The sequence below is a fragment of the Aethalodelphis obliquidens genome, unplaced genomic scaffold (genome assembly GCF_003676395.1).
Source record: "Aethalodelphis obliquidens isolate GAN/ISIS:26980383/991018 unplaced genomic scaffold, ASM367639v1 scaffold29, whole genome shotgun sequence".
Taxonomy (NCBI): Eukaryota; Metazoa; Chordata; class Mammalia; order Artiodactyla; family Delphinidae; genus Aethalodelphis; species Aethalodelphis obliquidens.
This window is the reverse complement of record NW_020837973.1, coordinates 15,832,394-15,853,177: the sequence shown is the minus strand read 5'-3', so window position 1 is coordinate 15,853,177 and position 20,784 is coordinate 15,832,394.

Sequence of the window (20,784 nt, the reverse complement as noted above, 5' to 3'; positions counted from 1 at the left end):
AAATACATTCCTGGGTCTTAGCATAATATCTAGAACTTATATTGTTTATGGAGTAAATTATTTAAAATTTCCAGACTTTCTTTCATGCAAATGTAAAATGAGAAAGTCTAACTTTCAAGTGTTGATGTAAGAATTAAATATAATAAGGATTAAATAACAACAGTACCTGGATTATAAGTACTGAATATCATTAAATCACTTAAGATCTCATAATAATCGCTTCTTAAGACAGATATTCAATCAGACTGCATTTAATGAAACCGTGTCACAGCATTGTGCTAAATATTGAAAAATGCAATCTTTTGAGACATTCAAAGTACATACTGTTATTATCATGTGAAGTTGTGAAAGCAGCATAGGGTTGGATTTAGAGACAATGTTTAAAATTTTCCCTCCTTGTCTTACCTGGTCTTTGAATTTGGTAAATTACTTATCTTGTCTGAATGTCAGTGTTCTTATATTTTTAATAATGGCAATAATACATATTTGCAAGGGTTGTAGTGAAGATTAAACTACAAAATTTATAAAGCATTTGCTTAAGGAAGACACTGAGAAGTATTGTTTTTATATCTTATTTAGAGAAAGATGAACCTTCAATAAAAACAGACTTAATGGCATTCAAAACATTTCATATATTATATTTTCTAAGAAACTAATTGGTTACAAGACAATTCAAATTTAATGTCTACGCTACAGACATATCATTTTCTAAAGTACCAAAAATAAAACCACTTCTCAAATGCTATTCCCATAGACTGAAACTGACTTAGTAGTTTGAAACTAAAATAAAAATAAGTCAAAGAACAGTTTTTATCAACTAAGAAGTGAGTAAAAAAACTATAACACATCAAATATTGCCACGACAGGAAGTGAAGTTTGCATATTCTAATTAATTTTAGTGGGAAAGTTGAATACTTGAAAGATTGCACAGAACTTTGTGTGCAAATGATGACATTTCACAACTCATTCATGAAAATCTTTTGAAGAAGAGTCCATACATCATTTGAAAGTATATGTCAGTGCAATTCCATCTAAACTAAATGACATTTTCAAAAACTTTTATATCTTTATTTAATGGTTTCTTCCAGCACTGTAAGTATTAATAGATTATCAAATTGAAAGATGTTTGTTCTGACCTTCACATAGCTCCATTTCTCTGGTGGCTTAATGTCTCTTACAAAGTACCAGAAGTGCATTAAGTACTTTCTCATTTCTCTATGATTCCATGATACTATTGTCACAAGGGATGAATCAGTGAGTGGGTAAAAATCCAAATAAAAGCACACAATAAAATATATTTTCTTCTGAAACCTTAATTCATAATTCTTCAACAGAAAGACATCTAGATATTTCAAATCTACACTCTGTTTTCCTGTGAAACTTTGTTTACTTAATTGTTAAATATTTGGTGGAGAATAATAAGATATATATATGATTCATATTTATTTTTAGAAACTAAAAATAGAAATTAAAAATGATCAGGGAACAGAGGTTTGGCCGCATAAAAGATACATAAGGGATCTTTGAAATATACTCCACAAAGTCTTATTTATAAAGCAAACTAATATCTCATAATATCAGATATCATTTTTATTTAGGGAGAGCATCAAGGATGTGCTCCCACAAAATGATGAAACTACAAAAGAAATGGTGGATATATTAAGAGAATAAAGAAGTTTAGCTCAGCAGAGCAGTCATGGAAAGTACTATGAAGTTAAATTTACACTTAACCAAGAAGTCAAGAGTTCAGATAAAATCAGAAAGTGGTGGGGCTGTGAGAAGGAAGTCTACAAGAAAAATAATAATACATTAAGTAGATTTTCAAGAAATCTATTAGAGCATAATATGAAATTAATATAGGAATAGGTACATAGAACACTAACAAAATGGAAAATTCAAGGGAAGTATTAACTTCAGCAAAATTAAGTCTAAGAGTAAAAAAAAGTTAACAGTATTACTTGGCTCAGCACTGAACAAATGTTTATGTAGAGGCAGTATATCACTGTACATATGAGCACAAGCAATGGAACTAGAGGACTTGGGATTGAATCTACTCTGCAATTTGTAAGTCATGTGTCTTGGTTTCTTTATATGTACATCAATAGCACCTTTACCATTAAGTGAGTTTATAGATATAACATGCTTAGAACAGTGCTCTGCACTGTTGCTTTTTGTTTTTTGGTAATAATTCCTATTGTATTAACTAAATTTATGAAACAACTCATTCAGAGGAGATGAGCTAAAAATAATATGTTTATTGAAGAAGATTAAGAGCTAAATCTTTAATTATACAAATAGGCAGTTAATAATTTATTTCTTTCAGTTATTGAATTATTAATTAAATAAATTATTAATATTAAAGAATTTTTTAAAATTACTGAATATATTGATTGCCAAAAGAATTTTTGCCAAATTGCCAAAAAGAATTAAAAAAAAATGTTGGTAAGTATTATGCCTAGAAGATTTGGACAGCTGCTTTTTCTTAGACATGTAACATTGATACTTAACCTATGTTCATAAGTTACATTTATAAATAATTAAGATACACTTGTGTAAATATATTTTTTAAATACTGTTTGCAAACAATTTTTATGTCAGATTTGTTCTCAAATGCATGAGACTAAAGAGAAAAAAAAAGATAAGGAGGAATACTGTGTATTTATGTTGAAGGATAATACTCCATGGGATTTCTATACATCTTTTAAGAGGCTTTGTTCCAGATTTTCAAGGATATTTGAATAGCAAACAGCCTTGGAAAATGGAGGTAGGGTTTCCTTCCAGGGCAGAGGACAGATTCATTTTCTGACCAAGATAACAAAGATAATACATACCTTCAGGGAAAAAGTTCAGAAGGATTGCTAATTGCCCTCTTACAAGATTTTTTTTTTTTTTTGGTTTGTTTTTTCTGAGCTTAAGATTCCTCAGATGTGGTTCAAACCTATTTGCGCAAAATCCACATAGGATGCTCCGTGGGAAACATTCCTATGGGAACTGGGGAATAAAGCAAAGGGATGCAAACATGATGGCAGGCTGCCAGCTGTGCTGTAATAACTATTGTTTCTGAACCAGAGTTATCATGTCTTCTGCCAGTATCTATGAAACGGTGGCAAACTGATCTGTTAGCTCATTAGTAGGGTAAAATCTCACTGTCTTCACAGCTCTAGACATTTTGAGTTTATTTGTTTTTGTATTTGTAGGAAAGGAAATACTGATGGAAGGATTCGTGGTGTCTAGTTGAAGTAATTATTCAGTGACTTGAAGTGACAGCAAATTTATTTCATTGGACTTGGTTGTTTAAGCGGTTCAAAGCCATCCTGAGTTAGGCATGAACTCTTATTTTAATTTTGATATAGTTCATCCTGTTTGCCGTAAGGTTCATGAGATTTAGAGGAGTTTCTAGAGAGCACAGGGAAATGTGGATGGTGCTATTAAAATAAAGAGGAAAGAGGGAAATTGAATTTTTAAAGACTAGTTTAATTTTGTAACTGAATCATAACACATATGGGGAATAGTATGCTAAATAACGATATATAAAAGGAATTAGTAAAACAAAACTATAACGACCACATAGACTCTTTCTAACATTCCTGAAGCCCTTAGTTTCCCACCTGTTTACTCCCCCAACTTTATCTTGGTCAGAAAATGAATCTGTCCTGATAGTGATAAAAACTATCATGATTCACACATCAAAGGAAAGTTGGAATACATAAAATGACTTTCGACCATTCGGATATTTTAGTGTGACCTAAATTACAGTTCATGTAACCACTCTCAGTAACCTAAACCACTTTAGGTCACTCTTTAATGTGACCTAAATTACAGTTCATGTAGAGATTGGTCAATTATTAAACATATCTATTAGACTTTTAATTAGATCTTTATGTTTTTAAATTCTAGAATTTTATTTTGGTTCTTATTTTATGTGCAGATATTCTTTTTTAAATTAATTTTTATTGGGGTACTGTGTAGATAATCATTTTTTTGGACTACAATAGAGTTTTTAAAAATTCAGATAACTTCATTGTCAAAATTTATTTTGAAATCAATTTTAGTCTTTACTCTTTTTTTTGTTTGTTTTCTTCTTCCGTCATCTTAGGTTTTCATATTCCTGATTATTTTGACTTATCACGGATTATATGAAAAAATGCAAGAAATTTAGCTCAGTATCATGCCATTTTCTCCAGAAAATATTTATGGTTGTTTCTGGCAGGAGATAAGAGATTTTAGCAATCCCTGATCACTTCAATCTAATTGGAGCAATTTAGATATTTTGAATCTTGGCTTTAGTTCCTATGAAGGCTTTATTATTTACAAATATCTTATCCTAGAGGGTATCGTTCAGAGTCCCAATTTAAAAATATGTGGTATTTATTAGGATTTCTCTTATCTGGCAATATCTAAACTCCAATCATTTTGTCCCTAGGTATGACACACTAAAAGGTTGTACCCATTGATGTACTCTCTCAGGTACTTCTTTCTCTAACCCATTCCCTGGGATAAGCTATCCCAAATGTTGGGCTAATTTTTTGTAATTCCTCCTCTCAAGAGATCTTGGTCCTGTAATTCATCATTACTTTTCAAATTGATCTCAGGAGATTTGTTCTTCTGCATTCCCTAATCCAATATTACCAGAAGTAAAAATCTGAGGTAATTTTCAATCAAGTAGAAGGCATGAAAGACAGGATGAAAACGTTTATTTTTTTCAATATTGTATTGGTTTCCTAGGATTGCTGTAAGAGTTTGCAACAAATTGTGGTTTAAAACCATATAAATGCTTTTCTCTTAAAATTCTAGAGGCCAGTAGTTGGAAATCAAGGTGCTGACAGGGTCATATTTCTTCCAAAATCTCTAAGGCAGGATCCTTTCTTACTTCTCCCAGGCTCTGGTGGTTTGAAGTGTTCCCTAGCTTGTGGCTAAGTAATTCCAATCTCTGGCTCCATCTTCACATGGCCTCCTTTGTGGTTGGTGTGTTTTCCTCTTCTGTCTGTTTTGAGGATGCTTGTCATTGGATATAGGACCCACACATGAAATGCAGGATGAATTCATCTCAAGGTCCTTAATTTAGTTATATCTGCAAAAGGTATTTATCTAAACAAGGTCACATTCATAGCCTCCAGTGATTAGGATGTAAACATATCTCTTGGGGAGCCATCATTCAACTCACTGCAAATATGTTAAAACTTATTCTGAAACAACCTCAGGGTACAAAAATGTTTTAAGGGATCTGGGATTTTAGGATTTAAAGTCAAGACATGAAACTCAACCATAGTATTAAACAAAGGATATTTATTATATTAATTAAATATAAAGAGAGTTTTTAAAAAAATAAACTGAAATGGACAAAGAATAAACGTAGCTAGGTTTCTTCTTTTATTGGATATCAATCAGTATTTAGTTTTCTTTATATATTAAAATATTATAAACATAAGCACAAAGTAGATCACATGCATGGCAAACAGTTATACAATAAAATGCATAACTTGGATGGGCCTGGTATTTGAGTCTGTGGAGATTGGTCTGGTACTGAGGCAGGCTGGAGCCTGGCTTCCCTGGATTTGGCCTCAAGGCTGGGGCCATTGGGGTGGCCTGGCACTGGGGCTGTGGGAATCAGCCTGTAAAATGGGGTCTCAGTGGCCAGACTCAAGGTTGGGTCTGGCAGTGGGATGAAACAATGGGATCCAGGCAAGAGGCTGAGGATGCAGGGAATGTACAAGGGACCTGGGCCCACAGGAGCCAGCTTGGTGCTAAAATACATGAAAAGCCTGATTGTAGGGTAGTCAGCCTTCTGCTGGCTTTGAGCTTGGTGTCCTGGAGCCTGCTAGGATCCTGGGACCATGTGTCACCTGGGGCCATGATAGTTGGCTAGTGCCAAGAGTCTGGTGTCACAGGAGCTGCCTGGGGCTTTGGAAGCCAGCAAGCACTTGGGAGTGAGGGGGGCCACTGTTCATAGGGACCCTCCAGGAACCACCTAGGGCAGGGGAAGTAGGCCAAGTGTTGGAGTCTAGGGTGAAGCTGGGTTCTCACTTCAGTCTCCTTCTCCCACTAGGCAGGTGTCTCAGAGCTAGGCTGCTTGGGCTTGGTTGAGGAGTGACAGATGGAATATGAATCTATCTTTCCTACCCTCCTCAATGCATCTTATTTTTATGCTTCATTCAGGTCCTATAACCCTTCACCTGGAATCCTTAGATCTTGTGAAGACATCTTCACAAGCCGTTAATTATTCAAATTGATGTTTCTGGGAGGGGATGGGCACCTGAAATTCCTATACCACCATTTTGCTCTGTTCTTTTATTTTAAAATTTAAAACAAAATTAACATGACCCCCAAATGGGCAGACATTGTCCTAGCAGTGTTTCCTTAAAAACTTCTACTTCTGAAGGAGAGTCTCTTATGAAAAGTTAGCATCCCACTAGCTCACTCCAGGCTCGCTGTTTTCCAGTGTTTGACACATTAAATATGAGAACTTAATAGGTTTTAATTATGCTCCGCTCTGTCTATGAGTAGGAGAGTAGCTTATACAAAGCCATACAACTGGCATCACTCAAGCATATGCAAAAATAACTTTGAAAGTGAAATTTAAAAGCAATATTTAATAAGGGAAATGCACTAAAGCCTATGAGTAAACTGAAGAGAAATACTGAACGGCCAGTTTAGTCCCTGGAAAGTTATCATGACTTTACATTGCCAAATTTTATAGATTTATTTAAGATGAACTTATATCATTTTGAAGAAAAACTCTATTGAGGAAAACTATTTTTTTCTCCTCTTAAAAACCTGATAGTCTGCAAATCAGGAAGAAATATTTAAAAACTTTCAAGGTTGGTGTTTGTTTTACAGATGTAATCAGAGTGCCCTATTCTTGTACATTTTTCTTGCTTTTCTTCCTTCTTCTCACTCTAATTTAATGTTCCTTGAAGTTGTTATACCCTTCCAAATGGTCATGATCATAGTTTCTAATTCAGATCTCTTTCCTGGTTTCTACACTGTCTTTAACCCACACGTTCCTTAGGATTTTCAGTTATTATGGGATGTAGCCACTGCTTCACTCATGCTCCTCTCCTGAATTCACTCATTTTCCAGTATTTATTTTTCTGATTAATGATACTCTCTTTTACTCAGTAACTAGAAGAAAGTATAATCTAACTTAGGTGCTTTTCTTTCCTCTGTCACTGAACCTAAATCCATTGCTAAAGACACAGGGAATCTCTCTGTAGCTCTCTAGCACTCTCTCTCTCTCTCTCTCTCTGTGCACAGTTTCCATTTCCCCAGTAATCTGCCCCACCTATTCTAACCACTTTGACCTCTCTGATCTCCAAACTCTACCTCCTCAACTCAGCAATACATCTGGTCTGATTGGGAACCTTCCTTTGCATTTATTGCATCCTGAAAACTTTTGCAGGCAGTGAACTGGGTACTGCTGGAGTCCATCCCATGTGTTTTCCTTCTCCCAGGAATCATTATCCTTTGCTACTTGTTATTTAATGGTAATTTATGGTTACCAGGGGATAAGGAGAGGAAGGATACATTGGGAGATGGGGATTGACTTATACACACTACTATATATAAAATAATTAATAAGAATCTGCTGTATAGCACAGGGAAATCCACTCAATATTCTGTAATGGTCTATATGGGAAAATAATCTAAAAATGAGTGGATAAATGTATATGTATAACTGATTCACTTTGCTGTACACCTGAAACTAACACAACATTGTAAATCAACTATACTCCAATATTTTTTTTTTTTTTTTTAATCTGGAGATGGGCTGGGGTGAATGGTGAGCGAAGTTATCTGGAGCACATATTAAATTGTTAGATGTATGAATATTCTCCTAGAGGGTTCATGTCATACAAAGTCATCAAGAGTTTTCTTTCAATATTTAGAAATTAAATTATTATATTCAGTTTTTTAATTAAAAAAAAAAGATTACACTGATTCTAAAACCAGTCTTCACATGGAAAAATATGGACCAATATTTCTAATCAACATAGACACAAAATTCCCTAAGAAAATTTTAGAATATAAAATGTAACAATACCACTAACATGTATAAAATACATAACTAATGAGAACCTGTTGTATAGCACAGGGAACTCTACTCAATGCTCTGTGGTGACATAAATGGGAAGGAAATCCAAAAATGAGGGGATATATGTATACAGATAGCTGATTCACTTCGCTGTACAGCAGAAACTAACCCAACATTGTAAAGCAACTATACCCCAATAAAAAATATGCAACAATACATAAAAAGGATGATGCATCGTGGCCATGTGGAGTTTATTCAGGTAATGAATGCAAAGTTGATTTATCAATTGAAAGTAAAGCAGTGTAATTAATCATTTTAGAATAAGTCATATAACATTACTATATTATAAATAAGCACATGGTCATCTTAACACAAGAAGAACATACATTTGACAATATTCAACCATTAGGAAATCTCTAAGCAAAGTACAAATATCAGGGAGCACATTTTACCTTATAAATGGTATCAACAAAATGCAGCACCTAAGACCATACTTGATGGTGACTACTGAATGCTTTCTCACCAAAACTGAAAGAAAAGCTAGTACCATTAGTTTCTCCACTTAGACCTTGTACTGGAGTCTTTATTCTGTGCAATAAGTCAATAAAAAGAAAGAAAACTCACCCAGATCACAAGGGGAAAGTAAAACTCTGGTTATTCACAGAGGACACAATCTATAAGCATCTATATAGAAAAATTCTAAGGAAAATATAAAACTTATGAGTTTTACAAGATCATGGGATACAAGGTCAATATAAAAACATCAGTTTTATCTCCATATGCTAGCACTAAATAATCTAAAAATACAGTTAAGAAAGATTGCATTCATAAAAGCACCAAAAAGAATAAAATAGGAATAAATACACAAAGAAAGTGCAAGCATTTTACAATCAAAACTATAAAAATTGATGAAAGTAACCAAAGGTTTAAATAAATGGAGAGACTCCATGTGAATGATTCAGAAGACAATATTAAGTCGATTCTCCCCAGATTAACCTATAGAATTGGTATAATCCCATTAAAAATCCCAGCATGAGGTGTATGCATGTAGAAATTGAAAGATGATCATAAAATTTATATGCAATTCAAAGGCCCAGAAAAGTCAGAACAATTTTGAAAAAGAACAAATGTGTTCTTGTATTTAGGCCTCAGATTTTCTTCCCAAGGCTTAACCTACCCTTGATGGATTTGTGTCCCTCTCCACTTACAAGGGTTTTACATCTCAAACTGTTTTTAACACTGATCCTCATTTTATCAAAATAACAAAAACAATTAGAAGAAAACTTCTATATCACTCCCACCATTGAAACTGCTAGCCCACTGGTGTCTTTACCTTTATTCTGTCTTTTTTCTTATGTTTCAGTGCATGGACTACTCATACCCTATGTAAAGACACCCGCGTTGGATCCTATCTCCTTTCTACTTAAGCAGTGATACCTTTCCTGAGGACCTTATATAAATTAACAACCTTGTACCATTTTAAAATATTTCCTCTGCATTTCTTATAGTGCTTTAAACCAATATAATTTATATTTATAATGTTTAGTTGTTTATTTTTATTGAACTTTATCTCCAGTTTGCCATCCCATTAAAATGTGAGCTATAGGGGAGTGGGACCTTTGTCCTTTCACTGATATGTCTTCACTGTCTAGAATACTTCCCAGAATCTGGTAGGCTCTTAATATCCTTTCCAATGTTAGGAATTGTTTCCAACTGGAAACAATTGCTGGAAAAATTGTTTCCAGCAATTTTTCTATTTCTCTTTTACATCATTAATATTGTCCTTTCTACTGATCATCATCATTATCTGCATACACCCATGTTACACTATAACTCATTTTAACCAAAAAATACAGAACAAACACATTAATTCTATCTTATAGCTACTACCCCATGTCTCAGATCGTTTTTAAGGTAAACTTCTTTAAAAAGTTTTTGATGCTTTACAGATTTTGTCATTTCAAATATTAAAAGCTATCAAGTGTTTATTTTCTCCACTGCTTTGATCCTAGTCCAAGAGACAAAATTCTGTCATCTGGATTTCTGTAATCATGTTCAACTGGTCTCTGTCTTCTACCCTGGACACACTTAAATGCCAGATGGATTCTTTTAAATAACTTAGGTCATTCACTTGCTTGAAATTCTTTGATAGCTTCCCATTTTACTGTAGCAGAGGCCAAAATCTTAATCAAGTCCCCATAGGTCATTCACAATATATCTCCCTGCTAGCTTTCTCACCTGTTTTTCACTCTTACCTTTTTCATGGCACACAAAAGCATCAATGCTGTTCCTCAGCATAATAGCTTGAGCTTCAGGGCCATTTGTTGTAAAGAAATTCCCGTGCTTTAACCTGTCAAATCAGAGATTAGCAACATTGTTTTTGTAGGTCCTATGTTGGAGCAGGTACCAGAATTTATTTTTTATAAATTAACAGAAATTGGGGATACTGTTGACTGAGAAATTTTTAAACCTGTTATTTCTTTTAATTCCTCATGCCCATTAATGACAATGATTTATTTTAAACATGATGGGAGAAAAGCTTTAAAAATTGGAAAGGTAATTAGTTTCTGTATGTTTTTGAGAGATATGAGAACTAATTTGTGCTACCTTGGCACTATTGAAAATAATATGGTCAATTGTGTAGAGGTCACTTATTTTAAAAGATTAGTATAAAAAAGAAAAAAAAAAAACTATAGTGTTTCTAAGGAAAGTCTATTTGCTATATGAGGAACAACTAAGGGACACTGAATTATTGACAAGAAACCAAGATTTAGGAGCTCGTGTGAACAGCATTTAAAAATATGAAGAGTAAATTATTTTACATAATCTAAACTGATAGACACAGCAACAAGTTAACACATTTCTAGAAGACAAATACAGCTCAAAATAAGGAAAATGAGAGCTTTCTGAAAATGCCATGACTTCATACAGAAATGGTTTTCTGTTACCAGTTGTATACTAGGGTAGCCTGAATGCCTGTTAGGCAAGCTCTTTTAAAAGTACTTAATAGTCATTAGAGTAGAAAATCTTTAAGAACAACTTCAAACTTGAAGTTATTTCATTTTCAACCTTACAAGTATCTTCAGGCCTAAAGCACTCAGTGATTTGCTCTCATCCCTGCACTTCTTGTATACCATATTGTACAGATTTCCCTTTGAGATAATAAAACTACTGACTTGAACTTCTCTTTAAATGTTATAAGTAGCACAATTTTAAAACACATAGGCTAAGTGAGCATCACCAATAGTGTTTAATAAATTTAAGTGGAAATAAAATGTAGGCATTAATTATCCAGCCTAAAACAAGGCAAGGAATACTAGTTAATACCTTTAAAGTTTGTCAATATTTAATAACACATTAGAACTGTAAAGGAAGTCTAACTCAAGAGCAATCAACCTTGTTCCATGTGCATAGATTAAAATTGTGTTGTGGAGCAAATAAAGAGAATATTTATCTTTGTTGAAAATCACTTTTCCCTTTTTCAATAATCGTTAGTAAATTCAATTATTTCATACACATTCATGAATATATTTCTTGAGAGAGAAAAGCTATGTAAACTCCAGGTTATGTCAGTGGTAGTTTCCTAATATTTGATCTTTCCTAAGCCCTAAAATCCTAAAGGAGCTTATCAAACATGAAAAAAAATCAGCTTTTTATTAACATCTATTGCTTGGGAAAATGAACTTCCTCTTCTCAAAAATTTTTATCAAGTGACAATTTTAGCATGAATAATTTTATTTTAATGAAATTTGCATTTAAGTGGTGATACATATTTTGAGGTAAAGTTCAGTATCTCCTTTTCATTTCTGAAACTGTCCTGCATAGGTAAATTGGGGTTGTGTCCAATGGTTTTAATTATTTAACATTATTTACCTGCTATAATGGAGTCAGACAATTTTATTCCAAATATAGACCCATCATTTATGACACTGTGGCCGAAGGAAATTGCCATAATCAATAAGGATCTTTATTTGTAAAATGAAAATAAAAATGGAATGGAATGGAATGTTTTTCCATCTTATAATATACATCTTAAAATGTTATTGAGAAATAAAGTACAGGTTAAAAAAATTAACAGTGTCTTTAAAAAATTTTTGTCAATTTTATGAATTTTAGTTTAGGTTTTTTTTGTTTGTTTGTTTGTTTGTTTTTTTTATCAGCACATTTTCCTCCTACAGCCTCATATATGATCTAGACCCCGGTTCAGAAAACTGCCTAGGAGCCTTCTCTAACTCACTGTTTTTGTAAATGAAGTTTATGGGAACACAGCCACGCTCATTTGTTTGTTTGTTGTTAATATTCTATGGCTGCTTTCACACAAAATCAAGAAGCTGACACAGATCATATGGCCCACAAAGTTGAAAGTATTTACTATCTAGTTCTTTAAACAGTTTCTGATCCCTAATCTGGAGAACTAGAGAAATCTATATATTGATATATGTTTTAATTTACCCAAATTTCTGATGAATTCATGCACAGCTACTTTTAACATAACTTTATTTACTCTGTTCTAAAATAATTTTTAAAATCATTGTACTTACATTTTTCAATTGATATTATCATCTCTATTATCAAAACTGATAAGACTTCAACAGATCAGCATCCTAAAATTGATTGTAAGTTTATAGTATAGACATTTCTTTCTGTGATTTAAACTATAAATATCATTACGTTTTTACATGATTCTAAGTTTTAAAATGTCTTTAAATTTTGGCTGTTATCCAGTTGTCAGCGGTTATTCTACCCACTCTTCTTTCAATTTTCAGGTTATTTTACACTTATTCTATGGGAGTTGATTGTTCCAATTTTAGAACCCTCCCAGAGTTAAAGTGGCTGAAGCTAGATGGTGTTCCATTCTTTTGCAAAAACAGACTCTCCTTCCTGGGAGGTGTGGGAACCCTTGATGAGAGAGGTGAAGGTGCTCAGGCTGCAACATTGTGTAAGATTTGACGTGCCTACATCTATGTAGTAATCCTGAATCACAGTTATTATTATTACTTTTATAACCTTTCTTAAAAAATTTTAGTCAACTTGTCCAGGTGGTCAAAATTTGCATGTGATTGAGAAAAGTATTTCCTTATTTTACTTTCTTTTGTATCTATTATTGTAGTTCCAATCATGTTATTATTTTTAGATAATTCAAAATGTAACTGCTAGTGTGTTTTTTTAATTTTTTATTTATTTTTTTTTTTGCGGTACACAGGCCTCTCACTGTTGTGGTCTCTCCCGTTGCAGAGCACAAGCTCCAGATGTGCAGGCTTAGCGGCCATAGCTCACAGGCCCAGCCACTCCGAGGCATGTGAGATCTTCCTGGACCAGGGCACAAAACCGTGTCCCCTGCATCGGCAGGTGGACTCTCAACCACTGCGCCACCAGGGAAGCCCCCTCTTCATTATTTTTTAAAAGACACTTAGATTTAGTTATGACCCTGCGTGTTAGGTAGCAAATTTCCCTGGGTTCTACATTGTACTTTTTTTGTTGATTTATGTCTTACTTTAACAAATTCTCATCTATTAGATCTTGGGCTATATTTTTTCTATTATGTGTCACAGAAATACAAAATACTTTGAACTTTTGTCTACCATCTACATTTTTTAATTTTCTATTTTGCTTGTAGATTTTTGCTCTTCTTTGCATCTTGCTTTTCCTCATTTTTTTCTGTGTCTGAATGTTTTTCATCTGTCTGCTTTTATTTTCTTTTTCTAACATAACTGAATATATTTATTTATTTTTATTTATCACTATCATCTCTTTTCTGTTTTCTAATGTCTTATTAACTAATCTCTTACATGTCTTGTGTCTGTTTTATCTCTTGATCTAGATATCTTATATGTTGCTTTCTTCTTTATTGTATATATGTCCTGCTTATTTCTGTGTAGATTTTCTTTCTTTTGGCTATGATTTTGCTTTTCTTATTTTTTTCTTTCTCTCTTTTTTTTTCTTCTGGTATAAATTATAAGTTCCACACAGGTTCTATTTATTTATTTTACACATTGTAATTCAGGCAAACCATTCAGTCCAGCTATTTGTTGAAAGAGACTTTAGGTAAGACGGATTGGAAAAAGTGAAAAATAAAATCACTTCTCTTGCTGATCTTCTCACTTATCTCAGATCTCCCAAGCCATGTGGTATGTTTCAGGGTATGCACACACACTGGTGATTTTTTTTTTAATCATTTATTTTCTTCCAAAACATAGTTTCTCATTAATTCCTTAGATCAATGCCTTTCCTTTGCTAGGTAGTTTCCCCGGGGTTGAAATTTGCACCTAGTGCTGGTTGCCATCTCGACAGCAGCCAGAAGCCAGTCTTCCTTATATTTCTTCCATTGATTCTACCCAGCCTTCAGTAAGCACATTCAATTTTAAAACGTGCCTTCTTCATTTGTGAGAAATGCATTTTTTATAATTTATTTCTTCTCTGACTGCTGCTCTGTCTTATTCTAAGATTCCTTTTATTTCAATGTTAAAATTCCTGACCCTATATCCCATGTCTCTTAGATTTATCGATATAATTTAATTTTTGATTTTTTACTCATTTGCCATAAGATCTGATACAGTTCCAAGGGTTTATAGTCTAGATTACTAATCTTCTTTTAGCAGTATCTATTCTATTTTTCACTACTTGCCAAATTACTTATATTTAACTCTTTTTTGATTGTTTTAATTACATGACACTTTTCTTATTCACATATTATTTCTTCTTTAAATTTTTCAAGTGCATTAAACTGTGTATTATGTACATGTATTCTATTCTCTTCTGTTTGTTTTCACTATTAGGTCTACCCAAGAAGTAAGTAGGCACATATTCTGATATTTTTGTCTTTTGTTCTATTTCCTTCAAATTCCTGAATCATATTAATTGTCTGGGAATAATTTAATATTTACCAGCATGACTCAGAATATACCCAGATCGACCAGCCCCATATAAGGCAATTAGATTCCTGGGCAGCTGTGTGGGGATATTTGCTGAGTCTCCCAAATGGTGGTAGGCTGGTAAGCCAGGTAGGGGTCTGAGGCAGGATCACTGGCCCTGGTCAGTAAGTATCCAGATTTGCTGGCTTCTCCTTCCTCCAAAGAAGAGTATGTGAGTCTCCCTTCCAAGGGATTCCTGTCCTGAATCATCTGTATAAGAACCTTAAGTTATGAGTACATGAGGGGGCTGCAACCATAGATGAAGTGTTATCTCCACAAATTGGATATTAGTGGAATACATGAATCACACTAGCAGAAATATAGAAGATATAGAGAGAGTTCTATTGGTGAGCCTAAGCCAATGTATTCCACAGAAATACTGTTAGTGGCTTTTGATCAGTTGATTATTTACTGAGAATAGCAACATAGAAATAATAGGAAAAAACTGCAGTTTTAAATCTGTAGACACACAGATTAGAATAATGTTAACGAATGTCAATTTGTATATTACTCTATCACTTTCTGGAATTCCTTTTATTTCAATATTAAAATTCCCCACTTAATAACTTAGAGGCCTTACTTTGCAAGAATAGTTCTACTATAAGATATAAAAGAAGCCAAGAATAAATGGTGGACATGGTATTTTCCTAAGTAGGAAGGTTTGTTAATACTAAATATCATCTTTCCTCCCATGTTAAATGTATACTTAGGAAACATGAACACAAACTAAATTGTACTTTTGTTAATTTGAATTTAGTAATCTGAATCTAAAATTCATGTGGAATAACAACTATGTGAAAAACTCAATTTTAAAAGGGTAATTTGTGTTACATCTTTTTGTTATAACAATAGATTTAAAAAACTAATCTGTTTGTATTATCTATCTATTGATCTCTCTTCTATCTATCTATCAATCTATCTATCTATCTATTAAGGTATATCTATTTAGCCAATTTATATCAGCATGGGCAGTTTTTGTGTCTTGTTAAGTCAAATGGATTAGTGTTTTAAAGGAAAAAAAAATAAACTATGTCCTTAACTTTTTAATTGATTAAAACTAATCCTATGAGTCAAATATTTAAAAACAAAAATTTCAACACACAGAAATTCTAAAAGGGAAGTAACTGAACATCTTTAAGACATTGAAGAAGATGTAGAATTTCTAAGCATGAATTCTAAAGACATGCACAAGACTAAATACATTCATAAATACATACATATAATGTTCAACTAAATTATAGTATTAACAGCAAAACCTGTATGAGAAACAATAAACATTTGAATTAGAAGGTGTTTAAGATTATGCCCCATCATTTTTAGCTCAGTGTATGGACACACCTGGAGTCTATATTTTTTTGCACCCCTTACTGCTGGGTGTGACAATATAACTAATATCTGGACAATTAAAAGCAAGCAAAAGTGATGCCTATGGATCATGATTTCATAGGTTTGTGTTTTCCTGTTTACTTCCTCTTTCTTCCTGATTCCTGGGAAATGAAAGGAAATGGAACAGTGTCTTAAACTCGAAGATGAGGCCATATTTGTGGAAACGAAGCACCACCCCGTCAACCCTGGACTCTCTGTTCACGTCTCATATGAGAGAAAAATAACTCACCCTCAGTTAAGCTATAACATTTTGAAAACTTTTTTACTATATCATCTTACACTGAACTCTAACAAATAAAAATAACAGAACCCATGGGAACACACTTTTGAAATGATGAGAAAATATTTCACCGTTTGTGAAAAGAATTTTGATAATATTCATAAAAACCCTTAAAAATCCATTAAAAAACCCTAACTCTCATTGACATAGCAACTTTACTTTTGGAAATAATACAAAAAAACAAAGCACAAACAAACAAAAACCCACAAGTACCCAAAGATGATTGTGTATAATAGGAAGAAATAAGAAAATAAAAATTATTCATCAGCAGAGAATTGAGTAAACATTTTGCAGTATTTGTTAAGGTCTAGTAGAGACCTACTATTTCTGCCTTAATAGCCCCATTACCCCTTCTGGTAGAAATCCTTTCCTCAGGGGATCCGTTCTTCCCCTACTGAGCTCTAAATCTCCTGTTTCTAGAGTATTTGGGGGTTGTAAACAGCTTACAAATTCCAAAGGAGTAAAGGTGGAGAATTGCTGCTTAATTAGATTATAGAACACACATATTCTATTTTAAACTCTTAAATGTATTTATTTTCTTGTTAGGCTTTTAAAAAGACAACTACAAAAGCTAACACTCCTGCTGCGTTTAAGGATTATTGGTTCAAACATTCCTCCTTTAAGTAGTTAAATAATCAGTAGGAACTATAGCAACTGGAACTGCTTTTGATATGCAATCTTTTGAATGCTATCTGAATGGTCAGAGGGATCATTTTAGCCATTTTCTACATATTTATTTCCTATTCCAAAATGTGCTACTGTCAAAGGATAATAGGTATGTACTAAAAACAGATATACCATTTTCCCTTTTGGGTACTTGTGTTTCAACTTAGCATCTAACTAAGGAAACATTAAAAGTGGTAATAACCCTAGCTCTCTGTTTGGCATAGTCTCAGAAGGATGTTTTGTTTCTCTTTTAAAAGTAGGCTCTCAGATTCTTAAGGAAGTTGAATTTTCATGGAACTATCATTGCTGTTAGCCATGAAGCAATAATGACAAACATATCATTTCCTGGTCATATAGAGATGGGGTCATAGCTGTCCAAGTAGTCATATTTACAGTTAATTCATTTACATTATTGACACTACATGTTTGGAATTGATTACCTCTAAATGTCTTCCAAAGATTACAATATAGTTTGAAAACAAAAGCGACTTTTATATATCTCTAGAAGGAAACTAGAAGAGAGAATCATTACATTGGAAATAAAGAGAGTGGCACAAATTTGACAATATTGAAAACAATATTTATGGTTGTAGGAAAGATTGCAATTTCTTATTTCCTTGCAAAGTATAAATTGAGTGTTTTGTGGAACCTATGAATGGAAAATACAAACATATAAATGAAGCTGGGTTACAAAAGGATTGCTTGTCACATGATGTGAAATGCAACTGAGGGCATAGGAAATTGCAAGATCTTTCATATCCGTGCAATTCACAACAATGATGGGCTGGAAAGATAACTGAAGAAAAACATTGTGTCATATTTTAACTGTTAATATGTTTTCTTTACTAGAGGTATAAGAAAAAGTGCAATTTACAGTGATGCTATCATATTTTGTAAAGTATGACATTCAAAGTAAAAAAATGTAAAATAAAAATGAGGAAAAATTATGAAGAACTTCAACATTCTCCCTAATGACTCTCCAAATTCAAGTCTGTTTCTAAGAGCGTAGTTGCCACTGAAAATTAGATACTTTTAATCTAATACATAGATACAAAAAACACTATATATATTTAAAAATATATAACATACATACATACATAATATACGACATACAAAATCATACATTGGCATTGCAGACATATATATGTGTATACACATATATATTCATATATATATATATACATATATTCAGTGTTTAGAAATACATATATACAAACTTAAATTCAGTTTTAGTTTCTCAGATTGTAGTTGGCTTAGTTTATTTAAGAATAAATTTCCTATCACGCTTGCTTTTTGGAATTTCTTTTTTAACAGTAGGTCCTTGTTAGTTATCTATTTTAAATATATCTGTGTATCCATGTCAATCCCAAACTTCCAATCTATCCCTCCCTCTCAACCTTCCCCCACTGGTAACCACAAGTTTATTCTCTAAGTCCATGAATCTGTTTCTGTTTTGTAAATGAGCTCATTTGTACATTTTTTTAAGATTCTCTGTATAAGTGATATAATATATTTGTCCTTCTCTGTATGACTTACTTCATTTAGTATGATAATCTCCTTGTCCACCCATGTTGCTGCAAATGGCATTATTTAACTCTTTAATGGCTGAGTAATATTCTATTGTATATATGTACCCCATCTTCTTTATATATTCCTCTGTCCATGGACATTTAGGTTGCTTCCATGTCTTGGTTATTGTAAACAGTGCTGCAATGAACATTGGGGTGCATGTATCCTTTTGAACCATGTTTTCCTCTGGATATATGCCCAGGAGTGAAATTGCAGGATCATATGGCAGCTCTATTTTTAGTTTTTTAAGGAACCTCTATACTGTTCTCCATAGTGGCTGTACCAATTTACATTCCCACCAACAGGGTAGGAGGGTTCCTACCTTCTCCACACCTTCTCGAGCATTTATTGTTTGTAGGTTTTTTGGTGATGGCCATTCTGACTGGTGTGAGGTGCTATCTCATTGGAGTTTTGATTTGCATTTCTCTAATAATTAGCTATGTTGAGAATCTTTTCATGTGCCTCTTGGCCATCTGTATGTCTTCTTTGGGGAAATGTCTATTTAGGTCTTCTGCCCATTTTTTGATTGGGTTGTTGGTTCTTCGGATATTGAGACACATGAGGCTCTTTGTAAATTTTGGAGACATCTCTTGTTGGTTACATCATTTGCTAATATTTTCTCCCATTCTCTGGGTTGTCTTTTCATTTTGTTTGTGGTTTCATTTGCTGTGCAAACGCTTTTGAATTTAGGTCTCATTTGTTTATTTTTGTTTTTATTTCTACTAAAAAATGAATGAGTCACTGAAGAAATCAAAGAGGAAATTAAAAAATACCTAGAGACAAATTAGAATGAAAGCAAAATGATCCAAAACCTATGGGATGCAGCAAAAGCAGTTCTAAGAGGGAAGTTTATAGCAATACAATCTTACCTCAAAAAATAAGAGAAATCACAAATAAACAACCTAAATTTACACCTAAAGCAACTAGAGAAAGAAGAACAAACAAAACCCAAAGTTAGCAGAAGGAAATAAATCATAAAGATCAGAGCAGAAATAAATGGCACAGAGTCCAAGAAAACAATAGAAAAGATCAATGAAAGTAAAAGCTGTTTCTTTGAAAAGATAAAATTGATAAACTTTTAGCTAGACTCATCAAGAGAAAAAGGGAAAGGACTCAAATCAAAATTAGAAATGAAAAAAGAAAAGTTACAATGGACATAAAAGAAATACAGAGGGTCATAAGAGACGACTACAAGCAACTATATGTCAAGAAAATTGACAACCTGGAAGAAATGGACAAACTTTTAGAAAGGTGCAACCTTCCAAGACTGAACGAGGAAGAAATAGAAAATATAAACAGACCCATCACAAGTAATGAAATTGAAACTGTGATAAGAAAAAAAAAAAAAACCTCCCAACAAACAAAAGTCTAGGACCAGATGTCTCACAGGTGAAATCTATCAAACATTTAGAGAAGAGTTAATATCCATCCTTCTGAAACTATTCCAAAAAATTGCAGAGAAAGAAATACTCCTAGACTCTTTCTATGAGGCCACCATCTCCCTGATATGAAAGCCAGACAAAGATACCACAAAAAAAGAAAAATCCCTGCCATTATCACTAATGAACATAGATTCAAAAATCCTGAAACAAAATACTAGCAATCCAAATACAACAATACATTAAAAGGATCATATACCAGGATCAAGTGAGATTTATCCCAGTGATGCAAAGATTTTTCAGTATCCTCAAATCAATCAGTGTGACACACCACATCAACAAATTTAAGAATAAAAAAAAAACATATGATCATCTCAATAGATGCAGGAAAAGCTTTTGACAAAATTCCATACCCATTAATGATAAAATCTCTCCAGAAAGTGGACATAGAGGGAACATACCTCAACATAATAAATGACAAACCTAGAGCTAAGATCATACTCAATGGTAAAAAGCAGACATTTTTGAAATATAAAATGAAAATAACAATGTTTCAGGGTA